Raw genomic sequence first — 22,451 nt, 5'->3', positions numbered from 1 at the left:
CCCGTTTAGTACAGAAAAATTCCTGTCCTACTATAAAAAAATACAGATATTTCAGTGTTTGATACCTCTTGCTATTTAATAAAGATGCCCGTTTAATACAGAAAAATTCCTGTCCTACTATAAAAAAATACAGATATTTCAGTGTTTGATACCTCTTGCTGTTTACTAAAGAAGCCGGTTTGGTACAGAAAAATGTCTGTCTTACTATAAAAAAATACAGATATTTCAGTGTTTGACACTTCTTGCTATTTACCAAAAAAGACCATTTTGTACAGAAATATTTCTGTCCTACTATAAAAAAATACAGATATTTCAGCGTGTGATACTTGCTGCTTTTTACCAAAGAGAACCGTTTGGTACAGAAACATTTCCGTCCTACTATGAAAAAAATACAAATATTTCAGTGTGTGATACTTCCTATTTATCAAAGAAGCCCATATGGTACAGAAAAATTTTTGTCCTACCATAAAAAAAACAGATATTTCAGTGTTTGATATTTCCTGCTATTTGCCAAAGAAGACCGTTTGGTACAGAAAAATTTCTGTCCTACTATAAAAAAAACAGATATTTTAGTCTTTGATACCTCTTGCTATTCACAAAAGTAGTACTGTCATCCTACAGAGGGTTACAAGTCATATGGTAACATACATCTCCCTTTGTAAATATCATACATTTTCCTGGGGAATCATAGGTTTAGTTTTTGCAAAAGTTATTCGGGTTATGAAGCAAACGTATATCATTTTCAGTAACATCAGTGTCATTGTAGATATTGCTAAAGACTCTAAGCAGTATGCTGACTGGAGTGGAGACAGCAATCAAACAAGAAGTTAACATATCTTGAGTACTATGCATAACAGATAAGCAAAAACTGGAGCTATTATTTATTTTTTCGCAAGACGTTCCCATATGTTACCCCAGAAATCAGTCCAATCACTATACTCAAATCCTCGTCAGTACATAGACAGGGTAGAATCATTCTTTAGGCTATGGTTTGATTGGAGGCAAATAAAGGGCAAATCTTGAGGGTGATAGTGGTAAGTTGTTGTGACCCAAAAAAGGCAGAATATGATCATCAGGACTCCAAAACTGCAGACAAGCACCTGTGCTGGTACTTGTGGATCAAGAAGCATCATCTTGGCGCTGGATCAGTGGTGCCTTTTTCACTCTTGAGGCGTGTATCCAGGTGGGTCCTCTACTGGTCAGCACGGCTGTTCTAGAGATGGCTTGCACAGTGACTGGAGGTCGAAAGGGTGGATCCAAGAAGTTGTGCTTGTGCAGAGCTTTGACCAACACTATGTCCCCGGGCTTGAATGGGTGTGTCGGTTGATCTGTAGGAGAGGAAAAGAGAGAGAGATATTTCCCTAGTTGCTGTTCAATTTTTCAATTAACTTGGCTACATATTGATCCTGAATTTGTTGTAAGTCCCCTGGTAGTAAGATAAGGGGTTCTTTGGCCCAAGGGGTTTGGGAATGGACATCCCATTAAATTTTCAAAGGGTGATAGCTTATTAACTGGATTGGGTGTCAGTCTTATTTCTGCTAGCACGGCTGGTAGGTATTGGTTCCACTAATGTCCCTCTTGTTGCTTTCCTAAATTTGTCTTTCAATGTCCTATTCATCCTTTCTACTACTCCAGCACTCTGGGGGTGATATGGGATGTGGAACTTCCATTCTATGTTCATAATTTTTTTAATTTCCTGCATGACTTTAGAAGTGAATGGATTGCCATTGTCTGAGCTTATTCTCACTGGGCATCCAAATCTGGGGATGATCTCCTTGCATAGTATCTTAGCTACTGGCCTTGCATTTTCTTTCCTGACTACAAAAGCTTCTACCCACATGCTGAATCTATCTGTAATCACTAACATTATCCGACATCCATTGGAAGCCTTTGGCATGTGTGTGAAATCAATTTGTAACTGCTGAAATGGACCCTGTGGTGGTAACAAATGTTCATGTTGTCCTTCTTTCTTTCCTCGCACGTTATTTCTAGCACATGTTAAACAAAAGGGAAAGTATGGCTTGCGTATGTTCCTTTAAATTCTGGGCACAAAATCGCTTGTTTATTTCATGTGTTGTGGTCTTAATGCTTTTGTGTCTTATACCGTGAATTTTAAAAACAATGAGGGGTACTGCTATTTGGGGTAGCCCTACTATCCCTCCTTTTGACCAGATTCCAAAGGAATCCAAGGTCAATCCTTCCTTTTCCCAGAGGTCCTGTGAGGTGGCAAAGGACTATAATTGTGTTAGAAGTGTGTTTCAGTGGAAGCTGGGATGGCGAGCAGAAGTGTATCAGGGGGACTAGTGGTCTGTATAGTAGACTAAGCAGCGGCATTGGCATGAAAATCTGCTAGTCCGTTGCCCCTGGCATTGAAGGAATTGGAGGAAGTGTGTGCTTCACATTTGACAATTGCTATTTGATTGGAGAGGTGAATGGCTTGTAAAAATTTTGAAATTAATGTGGAGTGCTGAATTGGTTTTCCATCAGCTGTGGTAAAACCTCTTCGCTGCCAAAATCATGTACAACTCCAAAAGCATAGCGGGAGTCAGTGAATATGTTTACAGCTTTTCCTGCCATAATTTCACAGGCTCTGGTGAGTGCTATCAAATCTGCAGCTTGGGAAAAGTTAACAGAGAGTGGGGCAGCTTCAAGGACTGTGTCTGGGAGCTGTACCACGGCATATCCAGCTAAATAAGTTTTGTCAGAGGGTCGCAAACAAGACCCATCTACAAAAACATTTTATGCTAGAGGAATGGGTGTTGTGGATAAGTCTGAACGTGGTGTTGATGTGTTATGTATTTCAGTGATGCATGAGTGTGACTCTGGTACTTCATCCTCCGGCCCTTTGGGACCTAAGAGTGCGTTGAGCACAGCGACAAGACCGCTGGTAGCAGGAACATATTTTACACCTAATCCTGCAGTGGATGTTAGGATAACTTCATAACCAGACAACCTTTGTGCTGTTATGTGTTGAGTGGTTAAATTCTTAAGCAAGTGTAGTACAGCATAGGATGTGTAAAGTATCATCTTGTGACCCAAAGTTACAAGTGAGACAATTTCTATAGCCATTGCACATGCCGCCAGCATACGGAGACAGGCTGGCATGCCTTGCACAGTAACAGGCAGTGTCTTAGAGATATATGCCACAGGCCTCAATTTACCACCATGCATCTGAGCAAGTACAGCAGCCATGGTTTTACAATTCTCTCTTGCATACAATACAAATGGTACATTGAAATTCGGCATTCCCAATGCAGGGGCAGAGGTCTGGGATTCCTTTAACACTTTTAGCATGCATTGGCGTGCTATGTGTTTGCTGCTGTACTGACTGCTGTTGGTGTGTAGGGCAGTCCCTGGCCCAATGAGCTTCCTGTCCACAGGCAAAACATGCTTGATCCCTTCTAACATTTCCATATTCTCTATTGTCATTCCTGTCCTGTCTACCTCCTTTGCCTCTACCTTTTCCTCTGTACCCTCCAGGTTTCCCTGAATAATGGAGTCCCTGCACATGGGGTTTTGACGGTTTAGGTAGCTCAAAGCAACCTGCCACGTCTTTACTTAACAATTGTCCCATTATATCCTGCGGGGGTAATATGCTCCAATTATCAATAATCATTTTGGCAGTTTTAGCATGTTCAGGGATTAATCCATTAATCAGTAAAAACAACATTCAAATCTCCTCCTAATCCTAGACCTTCCTCTTCCTTCCACACGTTCCTAAACCTTCAAGCATAATCACTTACGGTTTCTCCTGCTTTCTGTTTGTATGCTAATTCCGTGGCCATTGATTTTCTATCTCCATGTATCCTAACAAATTCACTATGAACTTGGTCCCACATAAGTTTTTCGGGTTAAGTACACAACAGTGGATGATGTGTAGCACTGCTGCTGGGTGACAGAGGACTGTATTAGACAGATATCGTGCTCATAATCCTCATCCTCCTGTGTTCTCCTTTGTGTTTCTGCTGTTAGTTGTGGGTATAAGGGTGTATACGGGGGTGGAATAGAGGATGTGATTCGGGCAACAATTTTCTCTTTACAGGGATTGTAATCTTTCCAATACATTTTCAAAGTATACCAGACTTCTCTGCAAGTCTTCATGTATTGCCGGTCCCACTCGGGAACTCGTGGATCTAATTTATATCCCCACCCGTTTAGATTACTAAAACACATTTCTAAAATACAACTAATATGGAATTTAGAGAATGATCCATCCAGTGGGAAAGGGGTCAGGGCATTTCAAGTTTTCAGTGCCATTTTTCAAATGTAATGTAAAAGGATCAGTGTAATAGTCTCCTGCTCTGCGATTTACAAAATCAACAGGAGTTTCCCCTGGAATATTATAAGGAATATCCTCATCACTGGGTGACATGGCTGTGAGTTTTAGTTTTTGTCTGATTTTAATGAGTTTCTTTACATGTTTTTTTTTGTGGATCTGGGAGCTGTTCCTCTTTTGTGGAATTCCCCTTGCCTTGGGAGTTCCCCATAGTATAAATTACAGTATAAATACCAGACTGTTGTACACAGTATTTGTTAGTTCAGTTGGTAGCTGCAGTGCTGGCTGACCTCCTGTTCCCAGGACCGCTTACCAAAACGCAGCTTAGGTCACGTTACTGCTTGCCCGAGGCAACCACAGCAGTGAGGTTTGACCCAACCTCACCTTGGCAACCAGAATAGTACACAAACTTATCTTATATACAGTATCTCTTACACTTGCAACAAAAATCTTATACTCTATACACTAAACAGAAGCCATCAGTGTGCACATATTCAAGAAAAGATTTCCTAAATCTTCCTAAGGACCCAGTCCTTCTATGAGGGAGTCTACACTGCCACAGTACTTAGTTCGTAAGATATCTACAGGGACACGGGAGGGCAGAGGTAGAAAAGAAAATTTCTATTTACCCGATCCTGGTTTTTTTAAGGTAGGTAGATATCCCACTTCTGACGCCAAACTGTTAAGGCGGTCTCCTATTGATCCCAGATCAATTTTCCCTCTTTCTGATCGCTTCTGTTTACAGCGCTGAAAGAGTACACAACACGCGCAACCTAATGTGTAGTTAGATCATTCTCAAAACTTTATTGTTTGCACTCAGTTTATATAACAGTTCAAAGGCATGTTCAGTGCATGATCACATGACTACAGACAATTAGCTGACATGACAGATGTCCTTGTGGTTCTCTTGGAACAAGATATTTTTGTCAAAGTAACAGATATATGGCCGTAGGGAAGAAAGGAAGAATTTCAAGGAAAAAAGGGGGGAAGCGGAAGCTAGTTTACTGATAAGAAGAGTACAACTAGTTTCAACATAATTCAATCATCTACAAAACATAACAAAAGTACAAAAATACTTAACTTCAAGAATCAGCAAAACTCCTCAGCTACTTTCAGTACAGAAAAATTTCTCTCCTACAATATCAAAAATACAGATATTTCAATGTTTGATACAACTTGCTATTTACCAAAGAAGACTGTTTGGTACAAAAACATTTCTGTCCCACTATAAAAAATACAGATATTTCAGTGTTTGATACCTGTCCCTATTTACCAGAGAAACCGTTTGGTACAGGTGCATTTTTGCCCCAATAAGTAAAAGATAAGCGGTAGACGCAGAGGAAGGCGTGGCGTTGGGCAACCTGCAGCATCTGGCAGGGGGCATACTCCTCAGATGTCTGCAACTGTAGGACAGCAGCAGCAAACTGTTGGAGGCAGCAGCACAAGTTGTCAAACAGGTCTGAGATGTGTGCGGAGCACTAGTACACTGGAAGATGAATTGGGAGGGCGTAATACAATCATACAGCCATGTCATGTGGAGAGTATTGTGAACTTGGTCTTGGGGGCCTCAAGTGCAGCAGGCGAATCTTCTGTAGCAGCAGCAGTAGCAGTAGGTACAGGCTAATGTGCCTGTACCTCCTAATGACTCTCCCTTGTTCTTTGAGACAGACTTTAAAACCCTTGGAGAGTGTGGTCAGCACTTGCTTGGCGAGGGTTCTGGATAGGGATGAGAGAGCAAGATTTTTTAAATGCAATCTCACAGCGAATCGGGCCTTTCTTGCTTACCGAACATGTAAGCAAGAATGACCTTGTAATTCGCCATGAGGTTGTGTTTTTGCCGAACTAATGTGGGAAGAAGCAGGCGGCGGTAAAATTCTCGGTGGGAATCATGGCTGGGAGTGAATCATTTGCTCCCAGGATGCACAGCAAAGCCCAGCAGCCAATCAGGAGAGATCAGAGCACAGACATATATATACAAGAAAGGAGGGAGAGGTTAGTCACTCCATCTTGTGTACTGTGTAGAGGGTAGACACAGGGAAAGACTTGTAGTGTAACAGGGACAGTGTAGGAGCCTTCTAAGTTCATTGTTAGCTGCATAGTTCAGTGTTTTATAGGGCATTTTATGTCTTTTACATGAGCTACTATCTAGTCAGTTTGGTTAAATTGTCAGCAGTCAGCACATTTAGCGCAAGTTATTTTGTGTGTATTACACTCTTAGGTGCTGTTCACTGACTGCACATGCACTGAAGGTACAATTGTGGTTGCTGCTACTTGTAGTGCCATGCATAGGTAGTCAGTGTTGTTAAATTAGCAGCAGTCAGCACATTTAGTATATTCAATATTGTGTATTAGTAAAGACACTCTTAGTCATCTTTGTTCACATTGTACATCACTAAAGCTAAAGAACATCAATTGCAGTTCATATTTACCAAAGAAGACCATTTGGTACAGTTACATTTCTGTGCTACTGTAAAATAAATAAAGTGTAAGCAGTATAATTTTTCTTATTATTGCTTGTGATATGACATCTCTAAAAACATAATTTCCAATACATCAATATTATGACATGACTTTGGATTAACAGAAACTTAAAGACCTCCTCTTATACCAACTTAGCAAACCCCATTACCCCATTAAAGACAACACTCTTATTGTGGTCAAATGGCCCATGGGCCTGATATAATTACACTTACTCTTAAATCTTATCAAACTTTCACATTGACATGCCATACCATCAAAATAAACATAATAAAAACAAACTAACATAACAATACAATAACAAATTCCTAATCAACATCTTCCCAGGTTTCTGCTCTTTAAAGGCTTTCAACATAATTGGGACACAACTGCACCCACCTGATATTGCTGCTACTAGCTGCACAACCGCCCAGCTCGGGAAAAATATCAAAAACCCCTTGCAACCTATCCCACACTAAAACTTAGTTCACCTACACCAAAAAAAACTACCCTCTAGGACCTCAACTGCCACCGTGCCACAAGCAAGAAACCTCAAGCTTCTGCGCCCCTCCAAACCCCTCAATGCCCTCTGAATACCCCTCTGAATCCCAAGACACCACAAATCTGTGCCCACAGCATTTAGATGGATACTATCCCATTGCAAATATAAACTAATATCCACTTCCCCAATGCCCCCAATTCACACCACAAACTGACACACCTCCTTATTCAACTTAATCTGCATCTTGTTCAATCTCTCCATGGACCAAGCTGTTTGGTCAAAAAGACCTGGCCACAATATCTGACTACACTACAACCAGGCTGGGGAATGTGGTACACAACAACAGAAAGTTCCACTTTATGTCTCAAATCAACTCCTGCACAGGACACAAGCCCAAATAATTACCTCCCGCATGCACCACAATGTCATTGGGTCCATCCAATCTTTCAAATGCGTGGATTTTGAGGTTCACCCTGCTCTATTGCTTGCCAGCCACTCTGATCCATCAAACCACACCTTCCAAGTGCAGAATGCCAAATTGTCTGCCATCTTGGCAGATTGTTGGTCTCTGAGCACCCCACTAGACATAGGAATGTCCTACGATCCACACCAGTCCAGTATAGGAACCTAGGACAAGAACAATACAGGAATACCAGCACATATCCAACAGCAACAACACCCTTCCACCGGCACCCTAAGCAGTCCACCCCCCCCCCCCCAAACTGAAACCAAAAAAAATCCACCTTCTAACTATCTAGGAAGCAAATGCCATTGGACATAGCTTGGCAGCACAGATTCTAAAAGAATGAGAGAAAAACTCTAGCTCATTCAACCCCTCGGCCACCAAACCCTTGTGAAACGCAGTATTGAGCAAAGAAAGAGATAGAGAGACTGGGGTTTGTAGGAAATTGTATAATCTGTATTGTATAGTGAGTTATACTAGCTTCATATAACACACAGTTCATACAAAATTCAGATTAGAAACAAAGTCCCACCCTCTCCAAAATAGCTGAGGGTGGTACTGTATGTATTACACTGGGGACTATGACAAAGCTCTTCAGTGTCATTATGCTGAATAATAAATAAAGAGAGTAAAAACAATGCAATGTAGAGTCCTGATGCGTTTCGCCTGTATTGGCTTCTTCGGGGGACTTGTGGACCGCAAGCATGTGACTATATGAAAAGATGATACATATGAGAATCATAATATTGGGTGTGTTTACATGAAAAAAAAATGTTACAATCAAAGTCAAATACAGCAAACAAAATATGAGCATCAAATGAAGTAAAAGGGTATTATAATAGTAACAACATATATTGGATACAGGCGAAGGACGCCGGGACTCGACATTGCATCACTTTTACTCACCTAATTTATTTTGACAGGGAAGAGCTATGTATAGATATACAGTCACCTACAATTGCCTACAAACCCCAGTCTCTCTATCTTTTTTTTTGCTCAATACTTTATTTACCATTTCTGGGGTAGGCCTACATTTTTTGACAATTTATAGGCTAGGTAGTTTCCACCTCTCACTCACTTGTGAAACACTGCCAAAAACTGGACAGAGCAGACACAAATGAACCACAATAAATCAACCAAAAGCGTGCCATCTCCTACCTACTTGCAAATGGGCTTCGACTACTGCCACAGGGCATGCTAACCTCCCATCCACTCTTGCCACCTCAATACCAAAAACCCCTACACAACTGATTCATCTTAGACTGGGGAACCCACAAATGTACCCATCACTGTGACTAAGCCACATCACCTACCCACAACCCCCCAAAACACCATGCTGATGGACTCAGTTTGCCAATCCTCAATGCCCCAAAAAAGTCTTAAACTCAACTCAACACATACATAAACTCCACTCTGCTCAACAAGGACAACAACAATGCAAAGGACACTGGGTGGAGCTCCAACATTTTTTTACTAAGGTCCCGCATACCCAACAGTTCAAAAAGAAAGGCAAAACCAGCCATTTTGCAATTGACTACAGAAAGTGACACTTGCTCTGCAAAACATTGACACAAAAATGATAACAACATGCACCAATACTCCTCCTCAGATTGACCACAGCCACAAACCCCACAAAATTGAAACCATTCTGACCATACTGAAGAATAGGCTGCCCATGTTGCTTGACGCAGATCAACACCAACACAATTTGCCAAAGACCTACAAGGTTAGACAGGAGTCCTGCTTCCTTCTATTCCGCAAGCCAGGGACCTGCCCTCCAGGCCCCTTGGAAGTATGCCCCATAACCATCATAGTGAAAAGTCACCCCAATCCTTGGAGAGGTGACCCCAGGCGAATAAAAAAATTCCTGATATGACTGGAAAGAAGAAAGTACTGATCCACACCATAGACACACAGCCCGATTCATCATTAAAATCCGCGCTCGCTGGAAGCGCGAAAGTACGCGCGACCAGCGAGCGCGGTTTACCGCGGTCCGGACTCGAGTGTGCTCGTACACTCGCCTCTGATTGTTTATAACTTTTTTGTGCCTACCCCATACCATTTTTTAAGACAGGCCTGGAACATGCGAGTTAGGGCAGCATAGGGGGTGATTAGCAAAACAGACAGGCGAGGGTTAAAATTTGTTTTGTGGTTATAGAAGGGTCAGCCTGAGGATTGGTGGGAGGGCAGAGGTAAGGGTGGGACCCCAGTCATAATGGTTAGGAAGGGGGTTGAGGTCATCACAAGTTTTAGCTGAGCTAGTCTTGGTGCTTGGTAAAGCATCCTTTGAGTTGGTGGCCAGTGCAGGAGTAGGGCCCATGGTTGGACTGGGATTGGAGGGTCATGAGTCAGCGTGGAGCCAGGGAGCTGGCACCAGTGCTGTGGACATGGGGGAACAGGTAAGTGTGTGGGATTTCATCTGTTGTGAGGTGTAATGTTTGCTTCAAGGTCCACCACCATCTTCCCACCTTGTCAGGCTCTCTTGGCTACATTTTAGTTTTTTGTGGAGCATTTTAGTGATTCTTTGGTGGCGGATAAGACCCGCCCACAGAGCTGGCATTCCTGGGGATTGTCATCAACATGGTAGCCATGGATTGTAGGCTGTACGAAGGTCAGTTGCTGGCACTGCAGGAGAAGTTTCGGAGGGTATGCGAGCGGCAGAGAATCCAGCTGCATGAATTGCAATCTTTGCTAGGCTTTAGCATAGGAATGTTTATCAGGCAAGAACACAGCAAGATAACGTGGTGTGGTAAAACAGGCTAAGATCAGGGCAGGTGACAAAAGAGGCAAGGTCACAGGCAAGCTGAGGTCAAACCTAGGTGAAAATCTAGAATACCAGAACTGAGAACACACTGGCAGATAAAACGTATATATTTTATATATTTTTTTACATATCTTACTTAAAAAGTCTGGATGTATATGTTGGGTATGTGGCAGTATATGGCAGCATAGGTATTGAATTAGTAGTAGAATATTGCAGGCGGTGTGCAAAGAGAATGAAGCTCCTCACCCCACACAGCCCTCTCCCAGGCTGACACGCAGCCTCTCTACAGCCTCTTGGAGTGCCATCTTTCATGTGTGCAGCTTCCAGCGGGTCCGGTTGCCATGGTGATGCTTGTCTCCTCTCCCCATCTACCCTCAGTGTCGAAGGCGATTAAACCCGCCTCTTCTCCCTCAGACTCTGCACTCCTCTTCTTTTCCCCGACAGGCTTTTCGTCAGCAGTGTGGGCAGCTGCAGGTAACGTTGGTGCTGCAGCCGGGGGCTTCGGGCTGGCTAGCATGGAGGAGGGAGCGGCAAGGCCTGGACGATGGTGTGGGCTGGGTTCGGTGTGTGCCCCCCCCTGGCCTTAGGTCTGGCTGGGGCCTGTTTCGGAGCACTGAGCCTCATATTGTGCTAGCAGTTGGTCACCAAGGCGACTGACAGTAAGAGCTGCCGTACTCCAGACTAAACATCTCCATCAGACGTACATGGAGCTGGGCAGGAGGAGCAGCGGGAGAGCGGGGTGAGTGTCAAGGTGGTGTGCCGCCTCTATCAATGACCCTTCCATTGACCTTTTATGTGTTACCCCCAGCCAGTGCTTCCTGTCTGAGACACCTGACACTTTGTATTGCTATCCTTGCACTTTTCATAGCTACACAATCCTTGTTTTCAGATCTGTTTATATGGATTTTTACAATCATCATGAATGATGTTTAAAAGGTATGGCCATTCTCTGTTCCTCCACCACCTAACTTGGCCATTCCCAATCTCAACCTGAAACCATGGACCCTTTTAGCGGAATTGTGACCACAAATGTTGGTGGAGCTTTCTTTCCACCGGAAGTCAATGCAAATAGCATCAAATAAAGTCCACAGACCTCTGAAGATTACTCAGGTTCCTCAGGGATTGATAAAAGCCGATGGAACCCTGTGGTCACCAGTATTCTGTTCCGTAAACTCAGAAGTTACCCGTTTCCTCATTCTTTTATCTCCCCTTTTCATGCACAAACGCATTTTAGGTATTTATTATCTTTGATACCTAGACATTGCTATTCTTCTTTAGTCTTCCAATGGCAGTTGTTTTTTTTTTATATCATCAATTGGCTTCTTCTTCCCTTCCTCCTAAACAGATCTGTTCCTCACCATCACTATGTTCAGGCATTGTTGCTGCCCCTTCCTCTCCTTCTTGGTGCATTGATATGATGACCAATGTTTGTGATCTTCTGTTCTAGATCAGGTTCTTTCTTCCTATTTTAGTTTTTTCCTCCTAATTCACATCATTTGCAGGCCCCCACTTCTCCTCCTGAATGTTGTGAATACCTCACCAACCCTCTTGTGTAGTTCACTCATTTGTGTCTGCTACTTCCTCCTCATCCATTGACTGCCCCCTCATAATTTGAATTATCCCTTTCCTTCCTCCTGAATTTGGAGAATACCTCACCTACCCTTACCTTCTATATTTCAAATAATTTCTGTCTGTCCCTTCCCCCTTATTTCAGGTGTTTATTGCCTGATCATTTACTTCTTTTCTATTTCTATCAGCCAACCACTGACCTCCATTTCCTATTCCTGGTGACTGTCAGTCTGGTTTAGTTCACACAATGATTGGCCTTTCTCTTTTTCCCTATTTCAGCTTTTCAGTGATTAGCCTTCTTCTTCTTCTTCGTTGCATTTATTCACTGACTACTGTCTCCAGTTTCTTAGCTGATTTCTCTTCTTTCACACTACAATGACTGCTGACTACCCTATCAACCTATTATCCTATTTTTCTTCTAAGAATCCCCACACTCCATATTCCTCAATGCTTCAGATCAATTTGTCACCTTAATACCTATTTGATATTGGTCTTCATAACTCAGTCCATCTTTCTCTTATCAATCACATCATCCTTGTTAATAGACCCTCCAGTGTTTCCAGTGTCCCAAGCTGTGCTTCCTTGTACAGTGTGTAAAATCTGTTGATTGCTGCCTTTTCCATTTACTAAAGACCTCACTATTTCTCTGGTCATGGATCAGCCATCCATTGCCTTCATTCAGGCTTTCTCAACCTTTTTTAAAATGGGGAAACCATTGAAAGAAATATAATGGTATAGGGATCTCCTGCTTTAATAAACAAATCCACAGCTCACCGTATATTAGTATGATAGTCAGTGGGCAAATGCCTATTACATTGCCAGCCGGTGGGAAGAATGTCACCCTTATAGACAGCCAAAAAGATCATTGGTGTCAGATAACCTGACCTGAGAGGCACAAATCGCTCATGACTCAAGGAACCCCCAGCAACCCCTGGAGGGACCCTAGGGTTCCATTGAGAAACACTACCTTCATCTCATGGATTATTTATGTGCATCCCATTCATTTTCTCCACTTTAATACTTCAGGAATAAGAAAACTGGTTTCATCTCATCTTTTGTTTTATTTGGCTATAATAAATGTTTTTTTGTTCTAATATAGGCAATGAATTAACTGTGGTATTCAACTGAATTATTTACACACAAGTTGACTTGAATTTATATCTGTAAACTCCTTGAAATGTATTGAAGAAATTTCTTTAAGAGGTAGGGCATCAACAGCAATCCTTTTTTCAGATGCTTTCATATAATTATTTAATTATGTACTTAAAAGTACTAAAAACCATATGAATCCAAAATTTGAATTCCACCATGGGACTTTCAAGGCAGATCAGTACAAATTTGCTAAATTTTTGTCAAATAGTGTAAGTAAATAATTTTATTAGACAATTAATAAAACATGTCTTACATAAAAAACTTAGATTAAAAATGTGCAAAACCAATATTATTCCTGTTAGGGTCACCCTATTTAGGGTGCTCCCTCTTGGTATCGACGCGTTTCTTGGATAAATTCCGCTTCTTCGGGAACATAGCAGGAATATCTGATGTTTGACGCAAATTAAGTCTCACCTATAAAAGGTGGTAATGGACAGAAGCAGCAAAATATGAAATGTTTCCAGCAACTTAGTCAATTGTTTGCAGAGGTCCTCTTCATCAATTTCATATTCAAATCCTTATATATGCATAAATCCAATATAGGAATCCATTAAGAATCCACTTGTAATCAAACTGTAATTCTCATATCAAAATGTCAGATCAACAATCCACTGCCATGCTGTTTTACCTCTATCCGCAAAGTTCCTTTGCCTAGGGCAGAGGTGATGACCTCTGAGGGGAGCAGCATGGCCCTAACAGGAATAATATTGGGTTTGCACATTTTTAATCTAAGTTTTAAATGTAAGACATATTTTATTAATTGTCTAAAAAAATTATATACTTTTTAATTTATACTGTTTGATAAGTTTGAGCAAATTTGTACTGATCAGCCTTAAGAAAGTCCCATGGTGGAATTAAAATTTTGGATTCATATTGTTTTTGGTGTATTGTTAGGGATGTGGCCTGAAGGTATGAGAGGTTGGATATTCCTTTCAAATATTAATGTACTTAAAAGTAGTTTGAAAGATAATTAGTGTATGATATTATTAAATTTACGTAAAGAATTGGTGCAACAATAAAATAGTTTGAGTATGTAAATTCATGGACACATTTGTACATCACCATCTTGCTTTGAAAGAAGTAACTGCACAAGTGTGACGTCATGCAGCTACCTGAAATAGGAAATATTTGAGGACCTTGTTTAAGTTTTTGAGTTGTAGTTTTGTTCTCCGGGATACATTTGAATTGAGGTCAGTCTAAGCTGAGTGACAGATACTTGGAGATGGATGGTCAGCTGTATTCTTCTGTGATCTTGTTAAATAAATATAAGAATAAAAAAAAATTTAAATAAAATTGTAGGTATAATAAACAGTGACAATGTATTGCCGTAATAACTAAGCATGTTTACAAGAAATTCAAAGTGTTTTATTTTGTTCTTTGTTGTTCTTTATAAATACCTGAAGTTTAACTTCAAAGAATCATTTTAACCCCAAATGTTTGTTTTCTTACTGGCTGACAATTACAGATATAATAAAAGAGAATGGACATGTTTTGTTGTCAGCTTTATGTAATCCTTGGTGTATCTAACATATTAAGCAGCCTGTACAATAAATAAGGGTTGCAGGTAACAGACGGCTCAGAAGAGTTTACAATCTAAGAGATTTGACCTCTTGTTCAGTTTATTGTAGTTATTCTCATGCCAGTGTTTACCTTTGTTGGATTTATTTATTGGTTATTGGTAATAGTAAGGTAAAAATGGCTATTTTTGGAATATGAGAGAGTACTAGAAATGGGTTAGGGATCCATAGTCCGCCCACATCTTGCTATCTGGCTTTCATCTTGCTGTAATTTCAGCTTTCACAGAGATAAGGCATGTTTGAGAGAAGGACAAGGAGCTATGATTGTTTTTTATATATGAAATCTTGCTGGGCTCTAAGTTAATATTGATACAAAACCTGGTTTTGTCTTTGTGTTTTACAAAAGTGCAGGCATCTTGATTTGCTCATGTATGCAATGTATCTGCAGAAGAAACCATTCTAAATCTCACTTTCTGACTTTATTTTGAGAAAAACATTATGAAGAGACTGGTCAAATATTTTATTATCTACTTAATAGAGCTTATCATTTTTTTGGAATAATCACTCTATATTGAAATTAATACCTGCCTATAAAAAAAAAAAGTTTGTTATTGCAGTGTTTTAAAACATGTGAAGTGTCTCCCCGTATTATTAGGGCTCCATTTATTAAATAGGGAATACGACATTCCCTCTATGGAATCTTCCAGGTCCATGTGTTTCAGTGGCAGTTGATTCCCACCATGGAATGTTTTAGGGAATGTCAGATTCCCTGTTTTCTAAATAGAGCCCTAAATGTACATTTACCATTTCATACATATACGTTTCCTATAAAAGCATACCATGTATAGACATCCAAAAAGCTGTGAGACTTCTTCTGGGTGACACAATCTTAGTTGGGATGTCAGGGACCCCACAAGGCTCAGAGCTGTCATTCAAATGACACCATTTGCTCTTTCTCTAACTGCTACGAGGTAGAGAAGCTGGGCCAGCACAGATAGTAATTAGGCAAAAAATAAAAGTTAGCAAGGGCAACTCTAAATATTTGTTTACTAACTCCATCTTTTTTATGAGAAGCAGGCACAAATTAGCTTTACCATTTGAATTTGTATTACTGGTTCAGACTTACTTGTAAAACAACCTTTTTTTTCTTACCTTGTTACTTGTCTTTTGTCTGAATCATATACCGTGTTTCCCCGATGATAAGGCAGGGCCATCAAATAAGACAGCCCCCCCTTTTTAGGTAAAAATGAAAAATAAGCCCCCCCCCCCACAATAACTGTGTACTGTAGTCTTCTTCATGGGTAAATAAGGCATCCCCCTGAAAATAAGCCCTAGAGCATATTTTGGCCTTCAAAAAAAAATAAGACAGTGTCTTATCATCGGGGAAACAGGGTACTTGATTTTGAGTGTAAGGGGTCAACTGAAGTCTAATAGATGCTGCCATCCCCATCTGGATATCATACAATCTTACAGCTTCTGAGACAGTTTCAAATCACAAAACTGTAAACTGGATTTTTTTTATACTGTCATGTGAAGTAAGCAAGCTCAGGTGGTTGACAGGACAGTAGCAGAGGAGCTCTGGCCCCTGAAGATTTATAATCAGATATACTAAGTACTTGTCCCTATATAAAAAATACTTGCCCCTTATTCCATCGCCAGTCTTTTTTTTATAGTGATCCTATGGCATGGAGTATCTGCTCTCTGTGGGTTCTGTATCATGTGCACTGGGCTCACAGGTGAATGCAGTTCTTTTAAAACCTAAGCTAACTTACACCTCAGTGCACCGCAATCCCATCCTCTGGTTAAAATAAACAATAGAACTGGTTCCTCACAGGGGAGTGAATCATAGTCACGCTCCCTGCCTGTAAAACCCAATTGTGCTAAGTCACAGACTCTTGTCCTCTTACAACTTATGTGGGTGGCAAGAAAAAGGAAGATGCAGGCAGACAGACAGAGATAGCATAATAAGCTGAAAAACCTTATTAAGTAAAGAAGTAGAATCAGATTAACTCCTGGATGGTCATGCTGCATTACAGGAAACTGTACAGTACAGCCAAAACTTTATCTTGGTAAAAGAACTGCCCATCTTTTTAGTTGGCTTGCATAAATATTGCACTGCAAGTTCTCCACAAATGCCTAGACTATTAGCTTTTAATGTATTGGACTTTTTATGTTGTGTTTAGCAGTGTTTACAAGCCTCTGTATGCAGTGATTTGGGCATATTTACTATTGGGTTATTCTGCAGTATTGCTTTTCACATCACCGAATCTGTTCAGGAAACCATGGTCATCCACCGCTTTTCAACAAACAAACAGTGATGGTTCCTTAGCTTAATATCTTTTTTCAGAAGCATCCCTGACTCAGCTCAGTGGCATAGATAGCATCTTACATCACTCTTGCAGCAGCCAAGTAGACAACCCACTATGCTTCTGCTTTATCATAGTTCCAAACCAAAAGCTGGCTGCAGGTTATTTTGATTGACAATAATATTGTTGCTGCTGTGTTATTTCACAGTGGTGTGTTGTTTTATTTACTCTTACGAAAAGTCTGGACTTGTCAGCTGAAGTGATATTTTTTATCAAACGCCAAAGCATTGCCTAACAATCCATTGCCTGACCAAGTTAAGTAAATTAAATAAAATTCATTCCTTACGGGAGACCTTTTCTGGTGCTTATATACACTGGTGATTTAAAAAGCCAATGTTTTATGCCACCCACTAACCACCGATACCCTTGTAGACTCCAATGGTTGTTTGGAGATCTTGAAAAGTCCACTGAAGCAGCTTCCATGTTTGCCATTAAAGTCGTTCACCATAGTAATTATTGATTTGGACCAGTACCTAGCCAAACTGGTATTTTGGGCAGATTTTCTAATTTATCTGGCCATAATTGTCACATTTGTGTGTGAACTACTTTCCCATACAAGTGAATGTGAATGCAAAGAAAATTGAATCAATTCAAAGCCATTTTTTAGGTTGCAAACAAACTAAAAAGTAAGTCAAAAGCATTTCAAAGAAAGAAACAAGATGTGACAAAAACAAAAGCATATTGCATTTGACTTGCTCCTGAGTCAGATGCCCTGCTACTCTGGTTTTAATGCACATCTGTTACTCTTTTTTTTCCTGTTTTCTTCACCAAGAAGAACAGTACTCACTAAGCACCCCAAATAGCAAATATATCTGAGCAGAGACAGACAATGCAGTGAGTCATCTGTGTGCTCTTCTAGTAGTTACTACCTGAACACCAAGCAAAGGGATGACTCACTGCTGCATTAGGACACAGGTGGCAAGATTTCACTTCCATTAGATAATCAAGTTGTTTCTTTCCTTTAAGGAGTATAGTCAATATGCTTAATTTCAAGAGTTTTTTTATCATTATCCAGATGGACCTATGTATAAATGCCTTCAATATGTCTAAAAAATTAGTGCCTATACTGTTAAGAGCAGCCAGCTACTCACATCTCTGTTTTTAGAACATTCTAATAAATAATGTAGATTCTAAGTGGTTCTTATATCAGCAACTTGTACTTTTTCTTTTCGGACTCCTATACTGGCTATACAAGGGACAAATCTAAGCAGGATTATAAATAGCTTTCTATTTAGAAAATATTTGTATGGAAATAAATAGTCCATTAAAACTTGCTTTTTTATTGTTTCTCATCTTGCAACCAAATGAATAAAAATGGTATTGAAATCACTTCAAACTGTCTTCTGATTGGCATTACAGTGAATTATTTCCACTAAATTTTTATTTCAGATTTGTAATAATATCAATAATATGAAACTGCAGATGAAAATGAAGACAGAAATAGTCAGGATATTGTAACAGTAGTGAAACGTAGTCATGGCTGACTGAAAAATGTTTCATAATGCAAGCTTTTCGGGAACTTCTTTAATCATATTTTCAGATGTAAAGTCAGTATTGCCAGCTGTTTAAACCTTCTCCACATTGCTGTGCTGTGTCCAGGGCTGTCGGTGGCAAGGCTCTCCCATCACTTCTCATCCTTCTGCATCTGTGCAGGCCAATACTGCTTATACTTTGTTTTTCTCTACTCAATTACTCAATGCAACTGCTACATTCACATGTTGGAGTAGAGAGGAAAAACAAAAAGTCCTGTGTAAGCTCCTTTTTAATCTGTTGGGGTTACCGAGGACTAAGGACAGTAGAACATGGATACACTCAGGCCAGCATAGTGGTCAATACAGCATCCAAAAGTGAATTGTATGAGAATGGGCAAATATTGTATGTCTCCACTTGACTGGTGAACAGGACAGCAGAGAATGAGAGTGAGTATTAGCAGTCAGGGTGGGCCGGAGCACATGGGCAAAGTACACTGTAAACATTTTAATGATTTCAGATATAGCAGAAAATGTGCGTTTAGAAAAAAAAGATGCATCTTAGTCTTTAGAACAGCTGTAAAATTAAAATGTAAACTTGTACACTTGCTTAGGATTGTTGGGCCCTACATTTAAATATACTTTGGACAGGGTTCTTAAAGTAAAATATTTTTTTCAGTTCTTGAAATAAGTTAGGACCCCTTTCTAGTCACCAAAATAGAAGAAAAAATCTCTGGGAGACTTTTTTTCACATGTACTTCAGTAACAATTTTATCAATATACCCAATGTAACAGGCTTCCATTTTCTATCGGTTAATACCCTAGCAATCCAGTGGCTTGCCCTGTTTTAAATATGCTCCAAAAAAACAGCAAATCACCCAACTGTGCCTGGCCAAATTTGATGCAGATCGAGCCAGCTGTAAAGGAGACAGAAATATGCTAAATGTTTAAGCAGATCCTTGTATAGGCAGCTTGTACATCATGTACTCATGTGATCCCCTCATCCCTACTATATCTTTATAATTGTTTTGTTCATGCAAACAATAATGTTTAAAGCAGAGTAATAATGGTTTAAAGCCTAAAGTTCTGTAGACTGTTGTGCTGTTACCCAGGATTTTGCTTATGGTCTGTTTTTGTTTTTGTTTAGTTGAAAAAAATGAAGTATTTTTTTTTTTTCTTGAATTTGGACAACAAACATTCAATGTGTGAAAAGAAAACATCTCCACACTTACATGAGTCATTTATAATGTATACAAAACATGGCTTAATTGGATGATATGTTTTGTCATCTTGATTTGTTTTTTTGCTACTGTATCTTCTATAACATTTAATTATATAAAATTGTGTGGTCTACAAATGTGTGAGTGTGTAAATATCAGCACTAATCCTAATGATTTTTTTACAAGCCCTTCTAAATTTGTGTTAAATATACAAGAAGAAAAATGATGAGAAACATTAGTGTATTTTACCTGGCAGAGCAGTGATATAAAGTGTATGTATGTGTATATATAGTATCTTAGAGAAAATATATAGTATATATTATGGCACCACAGCCACATCAATGCTGTTGTTGAGCCAGGTATGCAGTGTAATTGGGCGCTATTGAATGAAATGTTTTCTAAAAAAAAATTGTATGTATGTATGTATGTGTGTATGTTCCACCATCACTGCACTTCATGATGCTGGTGAATGAACGCACATAAGTAACCTGCAAAATTAATTCAAATAAGTTTACTGTTTATGTTTATTGGCCATGCCAATTTCTTATATTTATTTTAGCCAAAAGTGTCAACAAGGTAAATTTTGCATTTTGTATTTTTTTTTTTTGGCAATAGGTGCACAATTATAAAGTGGTGAATGTGTAATTTGCATTATGTTCACCAGGAGGATACACCTGCAGGCAATATTTGGTGAGTTTCACACCCACTGCCTTATAAATATTCTCTACATAATACTCAAATATTAAAAAAATAGCTAACATTTCATGCATGCATCATAATGTAACTATTATTATTATTATTATTATTAATATTATTAATAATAATAAACAGGATTTATTTAGGACCAACATGTTACGCAGCACTTTACATTAAATAGGGGTTACAAATGACAGACAGAGACAATGGCACAGGAGGAAGAGAAGACCCTGCCCCGAAGAGCTTACAATCCAATAGGAGGAGGATAGGTGGATAATGAGTAAGGATTTAGGAGACAGAAGAAGATGGTTAGGTGAGGTTAAAGCGTTGAGTTTTAAGGGCTCTTTTAAATGAGCAGAAAGTAGGAGCAAGCAGAATAGGACGAGAAAGACCATTCCTTACAGTTGATAGCATTGATCTTTATTATAATTATGCATCTTATTTCGTAAGTTGCCAGAAAAGTCCCTTTGTTTTTCCTTCTGATTGTATTAGAGTGTTCTGTTTGAAAGTGACAGAGATCAGACAAGTCTGAATGCCTTATTATGCAACGTGACTACAGTGTAACTTGCAGGTGTGGTTTTTTTTGGTCTTCCTTTTTCTTTTTGGATACTGTTTTGCTGTGCATGCTGATAAAGATTTCTCACTTAAAAATATGCTTTCATAAGTGTAGGATGTCCAAAACTGCACAAAGACACGATGAACATTGTAACTTTACCTTAAGCTGTTCTCCTGCTGTATGTGTGTGTGTGCAAATTTCACTGGGAAAATATAGAGGACATCATAGACAGCAATGAAATCTTTGTACCCTAAAACTGTAGAAATACTTTTAGGTATTCAGGGAATGGGTAAAGAAGACCCTACTAGTTCCCAAATTATGTATGAATTGGTAAGGATGCTGACTGGTTGTGGTAATGCTTAATGCAAAGTGTATTGCAACAAGCCTAAGAAAACTTGTCTGTGCCTTTTACAGTCTAATTATTGTAGAACATTAATTTAATGTATTATGTAAACAACAATATAAAGACAGATTTTGTAAAAAGACAATCATGGTACAATACAAGTTAGAAATAGATCATATGACTGCTAAATAAAAGGGGGTCAGACAGAGAATAAAGCCCTGCCAAATGAAGCACAAGTCTATTTATTTACATGGTGGAGTGATAATGAATGTGTAATAGTGACATTGCTGACCTGTTGGTGCTGCAGGGGACATTAGGTGCAAAGCTATAACAAACACTTCTTTTTTAATTAAAGCAGGACTGATTGAGGCTAAACAGCCCCAAGGGGTTCACACCGGTTTGAAAAGTCTCACATATAAAACTGCCTACAATAGTTGTCAAACAAAGCGCTTCTGACTTATACCAGAGCGGCTATGTTTCCAACCCAAACCAAATTCCATTGAGTTGCCAGTAAGAAATGATGTACTGTCTACCTTCAGAATATGTCCTATTATTTTTATAATTTAATTGTATTTCTATACCAGTGGTCAAGGTTTGTACTTATTAATATGTCCAGAATTGAATTATACAACAGATTTTCTATTAATGCACATTGGCCAATTTACATTTATTCTACATGACATTTTAGCAATGATCTTGCAGCCTCTGATTACATAATTAAATTTTGCTGAGGATGAAAATTATTTCCGAAGTAGAGAAAGGCGTTCTGCTTTTATTGATGTAAAGTTTGGGCTACAGTGAGAAAACATGATTACTCCGCATGATGTTATCTGTCTTCTTCAGAGTTAGTCGTGACTTTCAAAAAAAGAAGTATTTAGGTAGAAAGGTTTGGTTGCTAAGCGCTGGGCGACTGTATCGGCCCCCTCCCTGCTCCCAGCTTTTAGTGTCCAACATTGAAATAAAACTCCCTTCACAAAGATTGGTGAGCAGCTGCTTGGCAGAGGTTGTGTCATTAATCTTTATATATATATTTATTATTTTTATTTTATCTGTGTATGTCACTGGGTCATTCATTGCTGAAGGTATAGACTTTTTAATGTC

The 22,451-nt window shown here is 39.5% G+C and overlaps 1 protein-coding gene and 1 long non-coding RNA gene across 3 annotated transcripts in view; one reads left to right on the top strand and one right to left on the bottom strand.

The window, feature by feature from the left end:
- The window catches only part of LOC140344058 (uncharacterized), a 13,542-nt gene extending 2,741 nt beyond the window's left edge, over nt 1–10,801 (bottom strand). The window contains exons 1-3 of one of the 2 annotated variants that reach the window (XR_011923472.1): nt 10,709–10,801; nt 4,906–5,410; nt 66–1,328 (exon numbers count right to left, since the gene is read on the bottom strand). This is a non-coding gene — a long non-coding RNA (uncharacterized lncRNA). Of the gene's footprint in view, nt 1–41; nt 1,329–4,905; nt 5,411–10,708 lie in introns of those variants that run through there. The other variant, XR_011923471.1, reaches the window with a different exon arrangement.
- Nucleotides 10,802–11,081: 280 nt separating this feature from the next.
- Nucleotides 11,082–22,451, top strand: part of ZC3H12B (zinc finger CCCH-type containing 12B) — a 39,806-nt gene continuing 28,436 nt past the window's right edge. The window contains exon 1 of the mRNA XM_072430973.1: nt 11,082–11,201. The gene's annotated coding sequence lies outside the window, so the exon portion shown is untranslated. The remainder of the gene's footprint in view (nt 11,202–22,451) is intronic.

This window comes from Pyxicephalus adspersus, chromosome Z, assembly GCF_032062135.1.
Source record: "Pyxicephalus adspersus chromosome Z, UCB_Pads_2.0, whole genome shotgun sequence".
NCBI classification, from domain to species: Eukaryota; Metazoa; Chordata; class Amphibia; order Anura; family Pyxicephalidae; genus Pyxicephalus; species Pyxicephalus adspersus.
The sequence above is the reverse complement of the archived record's forward strand: the minus strand, read 5'-3'. Positions and strand labels throughout refer to the sequence as shown.